Raw genomic sequence first — 12,947 nt, forward strand, 5'->3', positions numbered from 1 at the left:
GCTTGAATTCTGCTATAGCTGCTTCATCTCTCCCTGTTACCCTTGTACACATAAAGACTTACCTATAGTGAGAATTTGTCACAAGCAACTTTAATTAACTTAAAATAATTACATATATATATATTAGTTTATATATTAATGTTATTGACTTCACAATCTAGACTAGAGAACACAATTGTACTGTTAAAAGTGGATACAGTATATTTCTCACCATGATAGTTGACAAATTTATCCACCAATTAGTTACTAAATAATAATATTTAATATTATATTCATAAGGCTGCTGGGAGCCTGCTACTGCTGCTGCCCAACTTTCAGCTGGAGGGTCTTTGGTGAGGCCAATCAGCTGTTAAGGGCTGTGAAGGGCGCGGCCCCCACACCGGAGACAAGGTATTTAAGAGCCTGAGTCAGCTAGAGAGCTTCATAAGGCTGCTGGGAGCCTGCTACTGCTGCTGCCCAACTTTCAGCTGGAGGGTCTTTGGTGAGGCCAATCAGCTGTTAAGGGCTGTGAAGGGCGCGGCCACCACACCGGAGACAAGGTATTTAAGAGGTTTCCGGGAGCGCCAGCGACCCGGAGCGCGGCGAACAGGAAAGTGAAGCAGCAGTTAGCGAGGCAGTTCGCGTAGGCAGAGCGAGCAGGATGGTCTCCAAAAAAGCAAAAACTGTTGCTGTCAAGAAGAATGTGTCCATACAGACAGAATCCCTTAAGAGGAACAAAAAAATAGATGTAGCCGTTCAAGTCTCTGGATGTGCCGAATGTTTAAGCCTCGTCTTAGCACCCGCGGACAGTGAAAATAAGCCCTGTGTAAGATGCGAGCAGGTCAATGACTTGCTGAGCATGGTGGCAGAGCTTAAGGAGGAGGTGGAGAGACTGAGAAAGTATTAGGGATAGCGAAAGGGAAATTGACTGTGGGTCACACCCTTTCGACTGCATTAGAAATGCAACAGGATACGGTAAAGCCCTGCCCCTCCTATCAGGGCAGCTGATACGGACCAGGTGGATAGGGGAGAATGGAAAACAGATCCCCCACCGGAAAGGCAAAAGATTCTCCCCCAACCCCCACCATCCCCCAGTGCCCATAGAGAACAAATTATGAGGCCCTAGGACCCAGAGGATCAAGAGGAGGACGGACAAGAGGACGATCTGTCCAGAAGGTCTCCTGTTCACCCCCTGTCTAGCAGCCTGATTAAAACTTCACCCACAAAGAAAAGAAGAAGGGTAGTCGTAGTTGGTGACTCCCTTCTGAGGGGAACCGAGGGACCTATATGTCGACCAGACCCATCCCACAGAGAGGTATGCTGCCTTCCTGGCGCCCGGGTGAGGGACATTACTAAGAGACTCCCTCAACTAATTCGACCCTCAGATTATACCCACTGCTGGTAGTCCAGGCTGGCAGTGACGATATCAATGGAAGAAATACTAGGGCAATTAAAAAGGACTTCAAGGCCCTGGGTCGATTAGTTGGTGGATCAGGAGCACAGGTGGTGTTCACCTCAGTCCCTGCATTAGAGCAGATGAATGAGGAGAGGAGCAGGAAAACATATCTCATCAATAGGTGGCTAAGGGACTGGTGCCACCGGAAGAACTTTGGGTTTTTTGACTATGGGATGAATTTCAGCATATCAGCTGGACTGCAACTATCTAACAGGGGAAAAAGGACTCTAGCCCACAAGCTGGCGGGTCTAATAAGGAGGGCTTTAAACTAGGTTCGAAGGGGGAAGGGGTTGAAACAAGGTCCTCCGGAAAGGAGCCCAAGGGTGGACAGCGCAAGTTAAGGGACAAATCAGCAGCCCAGCTGAAATGCATGTACACCAATGCACGCAGCATGGGCAACAAACAGGATGAGCTGGAAGCCACCGTGCAGCAGGAAAGATATGATGTAGTCGCTATCACGGAAACGTGGTGGGATGACTCCCATGACTGGAGTGCTGCAATGGGTGGCTACAGGCTCTTCAGAAAGGACAGACAGGGTAGAAGAGGTGGAGGGGTAGCCCTGTATGTTAGAGAGTCTCTTGACTCCACAGAAATTGAAGTAAGTGATAATAAGGTGGAGTGCCTGTGGGTAAGAATCAGGGGGAAGGCCAACAAGACTGATACTGTGGTGGGAGTCTGTTACAGACCACCCAACCAGGAGGATGAGGGTGATGAACTCTTCTACAAGCAGCTGGCACATGTTTCAAAATCGTCGTCCCTTATTCTCGTGGGTGACTTTAACCTGCCGGACATCTGCTGGGAATTCCACACAGCAGAGAGGAGGCAGTCTAGGAGATTCCTAGAGTGTATTGAGGATAATTTCCTGATGCAGCTGGTAAATGAGCCTACCAGGGATGGAGCCCCACTTGATCTACTCTTTACAAACAGAGAGGGGCTGGTGAGGGATGTGGTGGTCGGAGGGCGTCTGGGACTTAGTGATCACGAAATAATAGAGTTCTCAATAATCAGGGACACAAGGAGGGTTGTCAATAAAACCTCTACATTAGACTTCCGGAGGGCAGATTTTGGCCTTTTCAGAAGACTAGTCCGGAGCATATCCTGGGAAACAGCCCTTGAAAACAAAGGGGTCAAGGAGGGATGGACATTCTTCAAAGAGCAAGTTTTGAAAGCTCAGGAGCAGGCTATCCCGGTGTGCCGAAAGGCGAGCCGGCGGGGAAGACGACCACTCTGGCTCAACAGAGAGACTTTGAAGGAAATTAGGATTAAGAAGAGGGCCTACCGGTTATGGAAAAAAGGGTTATCTACTCAAGAGGAATTCAGGAATACAGTTAAGTTATGTAGGAAAAAAATTAGAGACACAAAGGCACAACTTGAACTAAATCTCGCCACCTCTGTGAAGGATAACAAGAAGTCCTTTTACAGATACATCAGTAGCAAAAGGAGGGGCAAGGAAAACATTCATTCTTTAATGGACATGGACGGGAATGTAATTGTCAAAGATGAAGAAAAGGCTGAGGTATTTAACACTTTCTTTGCCTCAGTTTTTAACAGTAAAACGGGCTATCCTGATGACAGCTGGCTTCTGGAGCCTATAGGAGACAAGAATCTAAACACTCTCCCTGCAATCCAGAAGGAAACTGTCAGTGATCTACTGGGCTGCTTGGATCCCCACAAGTCTATGGGACCAGATGAACTCCATCCAAAGGTGATGAGAGAGTTGGCAGAAGAGCTCGCCAAGCCTCTCTCTATCATCTACCAGAAGTCCTGGCTCACTGGGGACATCCCAGATGACTGGAAGTTGGCGAATGTCACGCCAATCCACAAGAAGGGCCGGAAGGAAGACCCGGGAAACTACAGGCCCGTCAGCCTGACCTCAGTGCCTGGCAGGGTTATGGAGCAGATCATCCTCAGTGCAATCACACAGCACCTGCAGGATGGACAGGGGATCAGACCCAGCCAGCATGGGTTTAGGAAGGGCAGGTCCTGTCTGACCAACCTGATCTCCTTTTATGATCAGGTGACCCGCCTGGTGGATGAGGGGAAGGCTGTGGATGTGGTCTATCTGGACTTCAGCAAGGCCTTCGACACCGTCTCCCACAGCATCCTCCTGAGAAAGCTGGCTGCCCACAGCTTGGACAAGCGTACTCTGTACTGGGTTAGGAACTGGCTGGAGGGCCGGGCCCAGAGAGTGGTGCTGAATGGGGCTGCTTCCAGTTGGCGGCCGGTCACCAGCGGTGTCCCCCAGGGATCAGTGCTGGGCCCAGTCCTGTTCAATATCTTCATTGATGACTTGGATGAGGGGATTGAGTCCATCATCAGCAAGTTTGCCGATGACACCAAGCTGGGGAGAAGTGTTGATCAGCTGGAAGGCAGGAGGCTCTGCAGAGGGACCTGGACAGACTGGAGAGATGGGCTGACTCCAATGGGATGAGCTTCAACAAGGCCAAGTGCCGGGTCCTCCACTTTGGCCACAACAACCCTATGCAGCGCTACAAGCTGGGGACAGAGTGGTTGGAGAGCAGCCAGGCAGAAAGGGACCTGGGAGTCTGGATTGACAGGAAGCTGAACATGAGCCAGCAGTGTGCCCAGGTGGCCAAGAAGGCCAATGGCATCCTGGCATGTATCAGAAACAGCGTCACCAGCAGGTCCAAGGAGGTGATTCTGCCCCTATACTCAGCCCTGGTAAGGCCACACCTTGAGTACTGTGTTCAGTTTTGGGCCCCTCAGTTCAAGAAGGATATTGAGGTCCTTGAACAGGTCCAAAGGAGGGCAACCAAGCTGGTGAAGGGACTCGAACACAGATCCTATGAGGAGAGGCTGAGGGAGCTGGGGCTGTTCAGCCTGAGGAAGAGGAGGCTCAGGGGAGACCTCATTGCTCTCTACAACTACCTGAAAGGAGGATGGAGCCAGGCAGGGGTTGGTCTCTTTTCCCAGGCAACTCTCAATAAGACAAGAGGGCATGGTCTTAAATTGTGCCGGGGGAAGTTCAGATTGGATATTAGAAAGAATTTTTTCACGGAAAGGGTGATCAGACATTGGAACGGACTGCCTGGGGAGGTGGTGGACTCTTCGTCCCTGGAGACATTTAAAAAGCGACTCGATATGGCACTCAGTGCCATGGTCTAGTGACTGTGGCGGTAGCTGATCAAGGGTTGGACTCGATGATCTCTGAGGTCCCTTCCAACCCAGCCTATTCTATGATTCTATGATTCTATGATTCTATGATTCTATATTTATAATTAACCCCATTATAAGCCATTATTAGGGTAATACCCATTATTAGGTTAGGTTCATTATTAGGTTAGGGTTATAACCCACTATTGGGGTTTAATTTTATATATAATAATATAATTATAACCTAAATAGGGTTAGTGATATTTTATGTATAGTTCCAGTAAGCAGCAAGGTCATATGGAAGAGATCCTTGGAGAAATAAAGAAAACTTGCACTGAAAAGCATAGATTGCCTGTGTTTCAATGTGTGAAACACTAAACACAAAATAAATCTGTAAACAAGATTTTCAATCTTAAGAGAAAAGACTTAATAGGGATAAGTAACTGACAATGAAGAAAAAAAAATTAAAACTTTTAAAACCAGAAGGATTCTAGTTTCCAGAAGAACAAGGCCTACGTCACTATATAACAAGAAACCCAACTGGCTTCAATATCCTAAGAAATGGAATATGTGATACATATTTTCTGACACAGCAATATCTGTATATATATGGACCTGATAACATCAACACCTTTTCCATCTCTTTTAATCCTGTTTCCCATTATATTACTTTAGGGATAAAGCATATGGATTTTTTTTTTAATACACTTGGTGACTGTGAAGCTATTGTGTAAACTGATGCAATATAAAGAATTGGAATTTGGATTAATGTTACAAGACAGGTGATGTGATTAATAAGCCACTTTTCCAATTTTCACTGACATTGTAAGTAAGTAGATTAATAGAGATATATATCACATAGACATACATAACACATACATATATGGAATGTGTATAACATAATCAGAAATTCAATAAATTGCTGATATAAAACATTACTGTGTATACATGGAGAAAAAGTGTTGGAGGAGTATGCAATGTTAAAAAAGAAGATGAAAGAAATTGCTATGGCAAAAATGATCATTTTGAAAAAGAATATTTTTTTCTGTTTTGAAGTTAAAACAATTTTATAAGTTATTTAGAAGATTTCAGAATCTTCAAAAAACATATTTGAAAAATGAAATCATATTCTTGACATTTCATCTTCCATTTTCCACTTCTTGTTACATAATATACCCGTATATTTAATTAATATTACACACAGTGTACTTTTTCTTCAATTTTTTTCTAAGTGTAGGCATAAGACCTATTCATTTTTATGACTTCTTATTATATTGGAAAGGGACTGGCTTAAAGTTATATCAGTCGTATTTCACAAAAACTTCTTCACATAGTTCCTAACACATGTCTTCTTGTGACTTCATATTCCTGGAAGAAAGAGATCCAAGGAAGACTACTTACTTTTCATGTATATTTCCATATCAATAGTCTGTTCCAGTTGATACCAAACTTAATGTGAGTTTTCCAATTTATCTCAAAGGCAGTAGAATCTGTAATCCAAGAATGACATTTCCTTAAGAATTAATTCTCTGTTCCTTGTCTTATGTCTTTGAAAGAATTAAAATGCATTCTTTTAATGACACAATTAAATCTGGAACCATCTAAATAAACCCCTGATATTTGAGTAAGCACTAATATATGCAAATGAACTTTCTTGTTCCTAAGAACCATCTAAGAATGTGTCATTGAGTGTATTCATGTCCTCATGGATACAAAGGCTGGCAAAGCTACACATGGATCTATTACATGGATGTTTTTCTTACCATGGACTATCCTTGTAAACACGTAACACACAAGATGCTCACAAATACCTTCTATTTATAAGCCTTGAAGGGGCTCATATCTGATTATCATGGGTAAGTATGTGAGTAGTAAAAAACAAAATATGGTGAGTCATCAAAAAATGGAGAAACACCTTCATGGATAATTTAAACATTTTCTTATCTGGTTCATATTGGAGCTTACAGACTTGACAAATTCTTAGGTTATCATTGTCAAAGCTGGTATGAATTAAAGTAAACCAACTAGCAGAAGTAGGAAAGATGTGGAAGATCTTTCAAGTAACATTTTAGGAGTCTGAACATAAAAGAAATTCTAGGAGAAAAATAGTTAATAGCATGTCTGTAATAAAATTTTAGAAATAAAGAATCATCTAGATATAACTGTGGGGGTGGATGGAGAACCACTGAGAAAAAAACTTAAATAACATCTTGTAGTTTTTAAGAGTTTTGATCTCCTGAGCTGGAATTTCCAGATGGCTTAACTAAATTAGGATCCAGATGGCCTAACTAAATTAGGATCTCAAACCCTGCACAAGATCCCCAGCACCCAGAATAAGTGGTTTTGAAAATATAATCTTTGGATTTTATACAGTGAGAAGATATCTTAGAACAAACATAATATTAAAAAAAAAAAAAAAAGGACAACTATAGTATAAAACATCTTATTAACAGAAAGCTGCATGATCTGCAAAAGGAAATGTAAAGCTTTCTCTTGTCTTACTCACTTATCCTTAATCACATTTTGGTGCACACTGTGTTATATTTGTTTGAAGAATCATTCTTAGTGTTATTCCTCAAGTATGTGAACATCCCTAAAAACCTTTTTCACATTTTAGAAATCCTGTTTCTTCCTTAAAAGTACTTTATTTAACTAGAAAACTGCTCAGAGTGAGAGCAGCTCTCTTACATGACCTCTGGAAACACCACAGAGGAGCAAGGCAGATTCCTCAAATGCTTTAGATGAAATCATGTGGTGATAGCTAGATTGGGCTGTAAATTTTCAGCTTCAGTATCAGTCTGTCAGGAAGCTGAGTCAACAAAGCAAAACATTTCATGAAAATATGCTGCTTTCAAAAAATCTTCTAACAAGGGTTGGGCAGAACCCTGATTCTCTTAGCTCACCCTCACCTGAGGGGCACCACATTATGGGAATTCATGGCCCGATACTATCAATATTGTCAGCAGAGGGTACCCAGGCTCTTAATACCCTTAGTCTTTCAGATAAATTGGCATCCCTGCTCCAATAACATAGGTTAAAGAAAAAACCAAACAAACAAACTAAAAACCAAGGCCAATATTGAGATCAATTTTGGCACCTTCATTGTCTTTAGGCAATGAGAATTCTGTGCAAAAAATTTGTTCTTTAATAATGGACTTAAAAAACCTTAGCAAGGTGCTATTAATCTAGGGAAAAATCAGATTCAGTTCAGATCCATGAGAGTGTAATTTCAATCAAGACTTCTTAAGTGAAAGATTCACATCATTCTTTTGAAGTATGAAGTCCAAACCAGGGCAAAGAAACTGCAAAAATGTATATAAACCTGAACTTTCAAGTGTGGGGTTGTTTTGCTTTGTTTTTAATTCTGTATTTTATTACTTCTCTTAATTTGGCTTTTAACATTTCTTTATCTTAATCGAATTTGAAGTCTAAAGGATGATCATGAAAATTACTTTCTTTCCAGAAAAAACACTATTAAAAGCATTTATTGTCAGAAATGCACAAGATATAGCAATGTTTATTTTAATCTTTATAGTTTTTTCAGTTATTATGTGAATTATTGCATTTGAAAATGACGGCTGCTCTATCTCATGTAATTTTTAGCTTTTGCTGTTCTTTCTCATCATTATTTTAGTCATCATCTATATTTTAGGACAAAAAAACCCAATGTTTGCACTGGTTAATAAGGGTGGATGCCATGCCCTTCTCTACATGACAATCTGCATTTAGAAGTTGTCCAGTATTAATAATTTTGTGTTTCCAGTCTTACATCTGAGAATGTATTTAACAGATTATGGCCATTTTTACTGTTCCTGAATGATTAAGGATATGCAGCACAAAGATCACTATATTTGCAAACTGGAAATCAGTTCTGGAGTCAGTGCTCATGAGTTTATTTTATGTATCCGTTCTACTACCAACACTTACTTTTTTTTTCCCCCCCTTAAAGGAACAAAATTCAGCAGCATGGACAGTTTATATTTGTTTCCTTTGGTGAACATTACTGAGCTCAAACTGTGAAATACTGTAATTAATTAAAAAAATGTATTTTGGAGAGCTTATAATACAATCATAACAAGATTAAGTAAAATAAATCAAAGCCAATTTGTGCCTGGTGGTTTTGGGAATAACATTTCTGTCAAGTTGTTGAACAGTAATCATTAAAACATGGGAATAATCCACGTCCTAATTAAACAACAATAAGCAATCGTCAATGGCACATAATTGTTAAAAGTCAACAAAGGAAGCATTACTGTAAACAAAGATTAGACGTAGTTCTTGAAAATGGGAATGAGAATGTTATTTAATGCCTGACAGAACAGACTGGATACAATAAATATTTGTAATACTAGAGCTGCATATACCTCCATCAGTATCGTTTAGATAGTAAAGAAGCTGAATATTTTGCTGATAATACAGGGCTCATGTTGCATGTTTTGTCTCCTTTCTTTACTTACTCTTGGGAAAATTGCTGCACTCCTTGTTACACAGCTTGTTTGCCTCTATTTTTTCTTACCTCCTAGTCTTAGGATCAGGCATATTTTCAAAATACTTTTTAAGTCAAATCACACCCTTCTATCAAGAGTTATGTCAAAAGCCACACACTGGTTCCTGAGGAATTGAGGCTAATTCACCAGGCCTTGAATCTGTTGAATTCCTTACTATATTACTAAGTTATAAACTCACTGAAATATGAGGGCAGAAACCCACATATATATATACACATACATATACATATATACATATACATATATACACACACATAAATATATATGCAAATATGCATATGTTAGGCCTTTATAGGCCTGGAGAGGTGTTGTCCAGGCACCTGACATTTACATTTTTAATAATTAAGAATCTGAGCAATCTTGTTGCAATGTAATTTTGAGATAACCCAAATTCCACAGATGCCTCCACGTATAGGCACAGAGAGGAGTTGTCAGAGGGTAGGGTGGGTTATGAAATTTCAGAACTCCTGGGAACTCTGCTCTAATTACTTGTGCTTGTAGCCTTACTTTGTGAGTTTGTGAGCTCTGCCAGAAGATGACAGGCAAGTAGTTCTCACAGGAGAGCTGAGGTACCCAAAGTGTGAATTTATTGAATTTATCACCTGGAAATTTGATCTTGTGTCTGTATCCATGAATGTCTCCTCAGGACCTCATTTGTATGAATGAATTTTTATATGACTCTGCAAATTTTGAGATCACTTAGTAGGCTGAAAGCTTCATCAAATTCACACACAACACATTTTCTCAGCTCTCACCTGCACGGGCTGGAGTGTTGTTTTGGTAAATCTGCAATCTGTACTGCAAAGAATTTTCACACTCTGAAAAGGGGGTTCAAGTAATTAAATGTATAGCTGATCCTTGAATTGTAAAACCTTTCTCAGCTCTATACTATTCATGTCAATGTCAGTGTAAAATATGCACAAGACATGATATAAAAAACAATTCCTTTGTTTTGGAAAGTATTTCTGGTTGTGAACAATCCACTTCTTTCCATAGTTTGGTTTCCATAGTTTGTGAAAAGGAGGGAAGAATTGCTAAGAATTTAGGACTAAAAGCAGATCTTGTAAATATACACCATGTGTATATTAAGTAGTAAACTGGATGATCCTTAATGCTTTATTCATATGCAACAGACCACTTACATTATTGTTGTAAGTCTTCTGATATTGCAATGTTTTGTTACCAGTGAGTCTGACACAGCAGCTATTTTTTTAAGCAACATCTGTGGTGAGAAATTGAGCCAAACCTGAGAAAAAGACTCTGAATTCAGGTCCTCAGAATATAGACATACACTTGCAACTGCCTTCAGCTAAAGTTTTAGACTGTAATATTTATAAGAATATACATTAAAATGCCCAAGAGATAAAAGACCTACAAGAAGTTGAAAAACATTGCAAATATGAGTTTAGTATGTTCTAGTGACTTGTTTATGAGTGAGTCATAGATTTTCTTTGGCTCCTACATTATTGAAATTGTATTCATAATATTCCAGTTTTCCCCAGAAGGTAAATACAGCAATTTATATCACAGTAGTTTACTTCACATCCTATGCAATCTGTCCAGAGGACAGGTGATGTATTGTAATTACAGTGGAAGCCTTTTTATATCTTCTTTATTAAAGTGTTGTGTTTTTTCTTAGCATACCAATAATTTCAGGGAAATCATTAGGGACTCTATAACAGTATCATTATTATGTCAGTTGAGGTCATCACTATTCCTGTCTATAAACATCATATATATCATATATATCAGTCTGCAAAAATCCAGGAGGGATCACAGACATTCATTCTCCATATGCTAGCTGCGATTACTATTTTCAAAATCAGTATTCATTTTTATTTTCTTCAGGGGATAATTATGGAGAGATACATATATATGAAAGTTCTCAATCAAGAAAAATCTGTAAGGGAAACCAGAATTTTGGTATTAGTCATGGATTATTTCCAGTAGTGATAGTCTCATTAAAGAAATAGAATTGTTTTTAAATAGAAAAGCTTGAATAACCACCAATATGAAAGCTCACATCTAGGTAGACTGCTGGCACATATTAGATTAAAATTTAGGTCATTAATAACCTATATGAAAACACAGATTTCTAAACCACTGCAGAAAAATTCTTCTTCAACAGTGAAGGGAGCTAATAGTTAAGGATTCAAAGGATTCAGTTTACATGTTTGCTGATATGGGTACACATCCTGCATTGGACAAGAAAAGGCATTCTCAGTTTATCTACTGAGCAAACCGTAATTTATAGTGTCTGGATTAGGATTTCCTTTGAGCAATGTCTTTATACTTGAGTTCAGTGAAACTGTTTAAAAATAGTTATTCAGTATGCGTCGGTGTGGCAGAACCTGGACTAAAGCCATTTCCAATTTCTGCACTTTACCCTAAAAAAACGTAATTATCACCCCTCCCCTTCACATACAATATCTTGGAGTTCTTCCAGGTGTAGTTATGAGTCTCTCTAGACACTTAGTAAGTCTTTTTCTTTTAATTAAGGAATATAAAAGATTTTTATCTTTTTATTATTATTATTATTTAGTCACTTTCTGTTTTAATTAAGGAGATGTGATCCTATTATTCAGAGTTTAACTCAAGTGTATCATTGAAAGGGCAGCAGATGTGACAATATGCAACAAAGTTAGGGATTCCATGGATGTAATTCCCTGGCATAATGACTAGTGTAATCCACTAATGAATTTGCCTCAGTAATTTTTAGGGAGGTAAACTTTGAGTGAGTAAAATTTCCAGAGAGTAAAAGCTTTTCTCAGAAGTGAACCGGGACATCCTGGTGTTCTGAAAGTCACCAACAAATTCTTTACTGAGCCCTAGAGGAGAAAAGTCCCTGAACTATTTAGTCTTGCTTTGAATGAGGGGATTGGATAAGGTGACATACAGAGGACTCTTCCCAACTAATTTTTTCAATGATTCTGTTTCCTATGTCGGCAGATGACATTTTCTTAAGAAAACAGTGCATGAATTGTTCTGCCTTATCGAATCCCACTGAGACTGTTACACAAATATCTCATAATTGAGTTTTTCTGTTCTAATTTGGTGCCTTCTTCCCCTCTCTCACCAACTATAAAATGGAAACAGGCTTCTTGAATTCTTTGTATGTACATAGCAGATACATAGACTTGATCTGGCACAGCTCATGCTAACCTTGTTATCAGAAATGTTTAAGAATGTAGTGCAAGCAGTGTATAATTTTTGTTCTGATGCAGCACTGTCATGTTCCCTGCAATAAGAAATGCAGATTTACCTAGTTGGTGGTTTTGAGCCTGGGGCTCTTTGTACTATGTCTCATTTTGAGAAATCTCAATGCATTTTGGGAAGATAGTCTCTGAGAATTTCACCTATTAGGCCACAGATTTCACCCGTGTAATTAGAAAACAATGCTTTATTTTATTGTATTTTGTTATTTAACCTACATATTTTCCCTCATTGATCCTTACACTTCCTTCTTGTCATATTTTTCTGAAAAAATCTATTAAAGTTTATTTTTAAAACTAAAATTGTATTTTTAATTTTTTCCTTTTCCCCTGTCTTCAAGTCAGCTTCTGAAGTCAATAGGAACATTCCAATTGATTGGCTACTGCAAGCATTATTGTAATTGACAATATAGTTAACTCTCTTGACATTCCAGTGAAGATATTAGTGCTATGTAACATTAATACAGTGTATATTATAGAGATTAAGAAATAACTAACTCATTGAAAACTATTCATCCATGGGGATTAATCGTCACGCGGGATGCTCCTATTGCCATACAGATAATACTCATGTTATATTGCATTCAATATTTTCAGCAATGGACTGGAAATAAATATAAAATTACCATTGACAAAATATGTCAACAACATAAAGAGTAGCCATGGTGAGGACAAAAT

Source organism: Calypte anna, chromosome 2 (genome assembly GCF_003957555.1).
Source record: "Calypte anna isolate BGI_N300 chromosome 2, bCalAnn1_v1.p, whole genome shotgun sequence".
Classification (NCBI taxonomy): Eukaryota; Metazoa; Chordata; class Aves; order Apodiformes; family Trochilidae; genus Calypte; species Calypte anna.